General features: G+C 32.4%; 1 long non-coding RNA gene across 10 annotated transcripts; it reads right to left on the minus strand.

Moving 5' to 3' along the window:
• Positions 428-7,599, minus strand: LOC107641918. 10 transcript variants are annotated; one of them, XR_002363144.1, is made up of 12 exons: positions 7,224-7,587; positions 6,790-7,040; positions 5,978-6,113; positions 5,624-5,734; positions 4,607-4,750; positions 3,792-3,841; positions 3,528-3,632; positions 2,017-2,066; positions 1,831-1,879; positions 1,295-1,427; positions 915-1,086; positions 428-652 (listed from the first exon to the last, which is right to left on the minus strand). It is a non-coding gene; the product is annotated as an uncharacterized LOC107641918 (long non-coding RNA). The 10 variants fall into 10 exon arrangements; XR_002363140.1 differs by having other exon boundaries at positions 3,528-4,463; positions 7,224-7,598; XR_002363139.1 differs by having other exon boundaries at positions 3,792-4,750; positions 7,224-7,597.

The raw sequence follows: 7,987 nt of genomic DNA on the forward strand, positions 1-7,987 counted from the left end.
CTGCTGGGTTAAAACGGCGGTTCAAACCGCCATTATTTCCAGGTTAAAACGGCGGTTTGAACCGCCGTTATTTCCAGGTTAAAACGGCGGTTTAAGGGTTGGTTAAAATGGCAGTTTAAACCGCCATTATTACCCTCACATAATGGCATTTTAGTTGGTTAAAATGACATTTTTGAACCGCCGTTTTTACCCTAATAGCGGCATTTAAGTTGGTTAAAATGGCATTTTTGAACCGCCGTTTTTACCCTTACAGAGTAGCTTTTGATTGGTTAAAATGTCATTTTTAAACCGCCGTTTTAACCCTAACAGTGACACTTTTTTATCGTTTAAAAATGCAATTTTTACCCTCGTTTTTATCGTGTTAAACAAATAATTTTTATTATTAGAAATCATAATCCATAAACAAAATATATATAACTCAGAAATAAAGTATTAAACATAATATACGATTTTTTAGTATTAGAAATCAAAAGTAATAACTCCTATACAAAGTATCAAACATAACATAATTTTTCAACTATAAATGTCATAACATGTAACTCTTAATACATAAAATCTCCATATTTCATGCTGCTCTATTGCTTTCTCCAGAAGACCTACTTTCTAACTATTTTGGCGATGAAATCTCACTCTCTTGATTCAATTCCTACAACTAAAATATAATTTGAAAACATAATAAACAAAATATTAAAGAGAAATAGTAAAGCCAATGGAAAAAGAAACACATAAACCAAGATAATAATAATATTATTTGTCAGGATTGTGCAGTAAAAAAGCATTACACAGCAGTTGATCTTTCCCTTCCACTTATGCATGCAATTTCAATTTTCATTCGTTTCTTAGCATTTTTAAAGTCAATATTCCATGTTTATAAAATGTAGCTAAACAGAGAAAAAGAAATAACCAAATATTACCAGATACAAGCCTTCTGGCTCCGGGAACAAGAAGACTCCAGTCTATAGCATAGCCTTCATATTTGTGTTTATGTTTATAAAGCGGGGCTTGATTAAAAACCGCAGCAGCTCCTTGGACACCCTCTGTTTCTGACTTTGCTAGAGTATTCAGATGAGAGCTTAAGTCCCTAACCTACAAATCAACAAGTATATTATTGTCACAACAAAATGGTCAATGACTTCAGAAAATAACAACAAAATGGAAAATTTATGAGGACTGGACGTGTCCTTGGAATTGCTATGATAAAGGTTTTGTAGTGAAGGGAATATATCAGAAATGTTTCTCATTTTATGAACTTCTATATTCTTTAAAACTTATGGGGTTACTATTGAAGTAATACCTTATCATGTCACATCTTAATACTTCAACACAGATCATGTAAGGCGCCTTCTCCCTAGAATTTAAGAGAACAACTTCATCTTCAGGAATATAAAGCACACGGTACATGCCCTTTCCCAAAGAAAAACAAACTCCTAGGAATAAGGAAAGCAAGATTCATAGATAAATAAGAACCAAGTGAACCCATAAATAAAAGAATGCATACACACAAATTACACACAAAAAATGTGAGTTTAAAAGCAAAGAACTAACAACAGCCAACAATTTCTTGAGTGCACAAATGAAAAGTTGATTAACAGTACCACTAAAAAAATGGCCCCCCCAATAAACATCAGAATGGAAGTTTCTAAACATGCAAAGCAAGGCAACTAAAGAAGTATGGAAATTGGTGCCATTGCCACAAGGAGAATTTCTCAGATTAGATTTTGGGAATAAGATGCCATTTGATTCTGTTCGGACGAAACACATGACAAATAGTAAATCCTTTCAGCATCAAAGAACAATATTAACATCATATCATTCACAGTTAAGAAGTACCTCCAGTATTCTGTGCCTCTGTCAAATGTAAATTGATCTCTGCTAGAGACTTAAAAGTTAAAACACAGAAACAGCAACAAATAGATGTCAGAAGCCAATGATGGAACAGGTTCAAATAAGTAAATATGTACATACATATTATCATTAAAAATATAATAAATAAGTACAATCAAATTAGCAATGAACCTCTTAGGAAGATAATGATCTAGAATCACAATAACCAATAAACTTAGAATCTGCATTAAAAATAAATAAATAAATAAATAAATTAATAAATAAATAACCAAAGTTGAAGAAGTGTATATATAGAAGTTAAAGAAAGAGATTAATTATTACCTAATAAGAGAGAAAGAAGAAGAGATTGACATGTGTTGAGGAACTGAAAACATTTTAAGTCTTCTTGTGATGTAATCAATGAAAGAGAGGCATGTTGGTGGATTCATCTTCCACTCAAAAGTTGAAAGTACCAAATTTAAAAATTATTTAGAAGATTCATTCATCTAATTTATAGTATAAACATACTTCAATATCTATTGTACTTAATACAACTTTTTCTGAAACCTGCTAAATTGATATAATTAAACTAACATATTATAAACAAAAGATCACATTATAAAATGGAGTGTAAACTCTCATTTGTTATATAATCCACGTTTTATCTTATCTCTTATGATCATTTTATCACGAGTAGCATTAAGAAAAAGTAAAATTAATTAAAATGCATTATATAGATTTCTATATATAACTTCTCCTAATACAATAACTCATTTTTCCTTGGGAATAATAATAAGAACGATGAGTGGCACAAATTAAATCCATATATACGACCATAGCAAGAAGCTAAGAAAGTTTTCATTGGACTAATATAGGGTGGCTAAGAAGAAATAAATAAATAAATAAATAACCAAAGTTGAAGAAATGTATATATAGAAGTTAAAGAAAGAGATTAATTATTACCTAATAAGAGAGAAAGAAGAAGAGATTGACATGTGTTGAGGAACTGAAAACATTTTAAGTCTTCTTGTGATGTAATCAATGAAAGAGAGGCATGTTGGTGGATTCATCTTCCACTCAAGAGTTGAAAGTACCAAATTTAAAAATTATTTAGAAGATTCATTCATCTAATTTATAGTATAAGCATACTTCAATATCTATTGTACTTAATACAACTTTTTCTGAAACCTGCTAAATTGATATAATTAAACTAACATATTATAAACAAAAGATCACATTATAAAATGGAGTGTAAACTCTCATTTGTTATATAATCCACGTTTTATCTTATCTCTTATGATCATTTTATCACGAGTAGCATTAAGAAAAAGTAAAATTAATTAAAATGCATTATATAGATTTCTATATATAACTTCTCCTAATACAATAACTCATTTTTCCTTGGGAATAATAATAAGAACGATGAGAGGCACAAATTAAAGCCATATATACGACCATAGCAAGAAGCTAAGAAAGTTTTCATTGGACTAATATAGGGTGGCTAAGAAGATTACATGGTAGAAGTAAATTGGCAAAATTAAAAGAACTCATATTCATATAACCTTAATGCTAATACTTAAACACAAAGTAGACAAGTAATAAGTAGATAATTAATTAAAGATATATATTTTATAATGTTATATACCATTATAAACAATTAAAGCCCGCAATGTTATACCATTATAAACCGTTTTCCAATTTACCTTGATGAGGGACGAGATCTCTTGCCATTGTTCTTCTGAAGGATCTACTCCAGTAGGATTGTGAGCACAAGCATAAAGCAAAAAAAATGAACCATCTAGTGCATTCTGTATAAGAAGTAACAATTCTAAGAGGTTAAAAGTATAAATTGCTAGCAACATTTGATCTAAAAGTTGACCTACAAAGAAAAATCTGAAGAATGAAGGTATTATACCTTTATGATAACAAAATATTTTATCAAAATCTGAAGAATGAAGGTATTATACCTTTATGATAACAAAATATTTTATCCTGAGAGAGACCTAAAATATCAGACCTACAATGGAATTTAAACTCATCAAGACCATACTACCTCACACATATAATGCAAATCCTTCAATACTACTAAAGCAATCCAAGTGACTTTGTAGTACAAATTGATCACATACACACATTATTGTTTACCTTGATGAATCTTGAATCATGCATATCATCTATTATAATTCTTCTAATAATCAAGATAGATGCATAAAATTAAGACATGTATGTGTTATTGATCTGAATTCTTCTAAAGTTATAGCTATATATATGTGATGTCTGTGTGTGCGTCTAAAGTTATTAATGAGAATTCATATCAAGATATATAAGGAAGCAAACATTAGTTTGTGTTTGTGTCCACAGCATTCAGATCAGAGATACAACAAAGGAAATACCAAATTAAATCTGTATTCATTCATATATAAATATTACACAAAATCACTATGGACTAATACCACTGGCAGAAGAGGTAGTTCCATGTGACATATTACTATATTATATTATAATATTAAATAGAAGCTTAGAAATGAGACCAGGGAGAAAGAAATTAAAAGGGCTGGTTCCGTGAGATATAATAATCTCTTCATGCCCAAGTTTGATCTTCAAATTATTAGCTTCTTTGGATAGAGAGCAATCTTCACCTGAGAAAGTGCACAGTGAAAGTGACCCCCCAAGACTAAATTCTCTAGATTACACATAATTTGGTTATTTCTGTATTTTTCAAGTCCTATATTACAGAACAGTGGGGACAGATAAGGGAAATATACAGATCAATGAATATTACCTGCTGTTGCTTCCTGAGCCATTTTTGTTTTCTTTTTCAACAGCTCACCTTTAGCATTATAGTCAGAGAGGCTGAAGTAAGCTTATCATTTAATCTTTTCAAGTCTTTCTCAAATTCTTCTTTATCAGATAGAAGAGCCTGTACCTAAAACACATAACGAGAAAAAAGGTAAAAGTAGAACAAACCAAAGGTACCCGTTATTTCATTTTACATCAGGTAATAAAGCAAACATTAAGTTTCACTTAGTTATGGGCACAAATCATTATTACCGAAACAATTCAGCTCAAGCTATAATTGCCAAACCGGCATTCTTTTCTTTTTCTTTTGGTGGTGAACAAAGTCTAGTAAGATTCAGCATCAGTCAGCACACCAAGGACAAGACATGCCTCTAGGCTCAAAAGAGCATTTACGCGTAATAAGAAAGTCTCTTTTTCCCAATTAAACATTTATATATCAATGAGATTAAAAAAGAACAAAAGGAGTAATAAGACAAGACAAGTATGTCACGAAGAATTTTGCTATAGACATTAGTCCAGAGTTACAAGTTTTGAAGGGCTTACCTTTTTTTTCATGGACTTATAAATTCATCACAGATTTTCCTAGGAACTTATTTGGTACCCATTTTTTTAACTTTAGGATTTCTAAGTCTATTGTAAAACTCTTCAAACACCTACTTGTTTACTTTGAAGAAAGTAAAAAGGTATATACTATTCGATATAAGATTCCTAGTGTAGAATTCTCAAGAATGTCCTACATTCTACAACTGCACACTGCCTACAGATAAAGCTAATCATGGGTATATACTATTTCCATGAACAAAAATTAAAACAGAAAAGAACATTTATATTAACTGGACATTACCAACACATTATTATTAATAGTTCATATCTAAACTTTCAATCTTTATAAGGAACGGCCAAAAGACTTTAAAAGTAAAGAAATCTAATTGGCATGTATACATTGGCTATACTAACTGATTTTCTGAAAGAGATAAATGTTATATAGACTGAAGCTTACTTTTGATAATGAGACCTTTTTATCTGAGATTTAAGTTCAAAAGCATGTCATTTGAGGAGTTTCAAGTATAGCCTATATGCTACACATTGGAGATTTCTACAAGGAAGAACCCTACCAAAAAGAATAAAGATATCAACATCACATATGAAAACACTAATAAACTCTGAGTGAATGAGAACAGCAGTAGAAATCAGATACAGGGTAAGCAATTTTCTTAATAAAATTAAATTTGATAGCTGAATTAAATTCAAAGCTTCTGGAATTTTGAACACAAAAATCAATATTAAAGTGCCAATAAGAAACATGTTTGTGCCAATCCCTGCAACAAAAGGAAGAAAAAAGATTAAACCGCACCATGTAGAATCCACACACTTCCTTATCGTCCCATGTCACTTCTTTGTACCCTTTCCTCTCTTCCTCCGTCAAGTTCTGAGCTTCAAATTCTACTTTGATCAAATGCATTTCATTCTAAAAGTAATAAAGTTCTCACCTGCCACAGAATGCAGCCCAATGAAGAGCAGTCCATCCATTTACAATGCAAAAGTTCATATTTACACCAGAAATCATTGTGGGTTGTAAGGCCCAATCATAGCCAAGAGCAGCCGCAAGATGAAGTACTCCTTGGCCACCCTCGTCTAATACATGGGATTTAAACAAGTACTTTTCATTCAATCCTTTTTACAAGATAATTAACAAAATAAACAACAAGAAGATTCTTTAAACAATTAGGTATTCAATTTACTAGGCAGAGTATATCTTTCTTTAGACAACTTAGCATATAAACAAGTCAACTGCAAACTAAAATGCAGTAAATGTAGTTTGATTTTCCCACCATAAAATGTGAGCATTCAAGTCATGACATTGATGAAAAAAGAAAACAAAGAAGGCATGTCCTTGTTGGATTTAAATTGGGAGCTAAGCTAGTTTTGAATTTAAAAAATGCACAATGATGAACATGCAGTAGTTATAATAATAAGCACCAAAGAATCATCTATCTATATCAGAAAATAAGTTCCACTCTTTTCTATCTCTCTTAGGAAATTCATCAACCACATGGCAAGCATAACAATACTACTAGAAAACAAGCAATTGAGAATGAACAGAAACACACTACAAGCAATGTTGAGTGGATCGAAGAAAAAGAGAATGCGGAAGTGAGAACGTACCGGTGCTGCTGGCGGAGGAGACACATTAATGGAAGAGGTGCTTGGCTCAATCTCATAAGCTATGGCATAGTGACCAGATTTGGAAACACGTCAATAGAGGAGGCGCCTTCACTCGAGTGCAGAAGGTTGATGGAAGCGGGAGAAATGAGATGAATGCTGGTGACCATGGCGGCGACAAGCTTTAGGGTTTCAGATCAACTCACTCTCATTCCCCTTTCCCTCTCCCTCCGATGTGCGATCTCAGATTATACCTAAAAGGAAAAAGAAAATCAACCAAGAGAATTATACTTAGAGAGCTATAGAGACGAAAGCTTCACAAAAATCAGATTCAACCAAGCAGGACCATCATTGAAGGGGAAAGAAAATAAAGACTCTGTAAAAGCTTAACCAAATTAGAATTAAGAAAATTCAGGATCAACTAAGATGCACAACACCAGATAGTAGAAGCTCCATCGAAGACAGCAATGATGGTGTTGCTTGTGGTGGACGAGGAGATGAGGGCGGCGCAACAAACCCTCAAATCGAAGCTAGAAAACCTAATCAAAGAAGAGCGCTCCTTCGAAGGCAGCAACAACCGCATTGTATACGGCGGCAAAAGATGAACGCCGATAACGAGGGAGATCAAAAATTAGGGTTCGTCATATTCAGATCCCTCTCGCTAACTCTCTCACATTCAACAAGACTGAATAGTGATTATTCTCATATGCAAATACACCACCTCAGCTTTAAATGTGTTTCCTTTTTTTTTTAATGATAATGGCGTTTTAACCTGCCACAATCAGTGAAAATCGCCGCGAAGAACATGATCATTATGGCAGACGATAAAACCGCTGAAATTAGCAACAATTGTGGCGGTTATATAAACTTGCCATAATATTAGTGCCATTTTAATCAGATTTTTTTGTAGTGTTAGTTGTATTATTGGTGGTGTAGTAATTTATGATTGCATGTGTGATTTAAGAGCATGTGTTAGTATAATTCATTTGTCTATATATGATGTTTTGAGGCTCCCTCCCTTAAAAAGGTCGGCAGCTCATTTTGTGTTAGCAGATAAAAGCATTATTACAGTGGCTGGAGTTGCTGAAGATGTTTTAGTGAACATTAAAGGGCTTACATTTCCCACTGATTTTTATATTTTGGAGATGCCCCATAATGACTCAGATAAGCCATCATCAATCCTACTTGGAAGACCATTCCT

This window comes from Arachis ipaensis, chromosome B05, assembly GCF_000816755.2.
Source record: "Arachis ipaensis cultivar K30076 chromosome B05, Araip1.1, whole genome shotgun sequence".
NCBI lineage: Eukaryota > Viridiplantae > Streptophyta > Magnoliopsida > Fabales > Fabaceae > Arachis > Arachis ipaensis.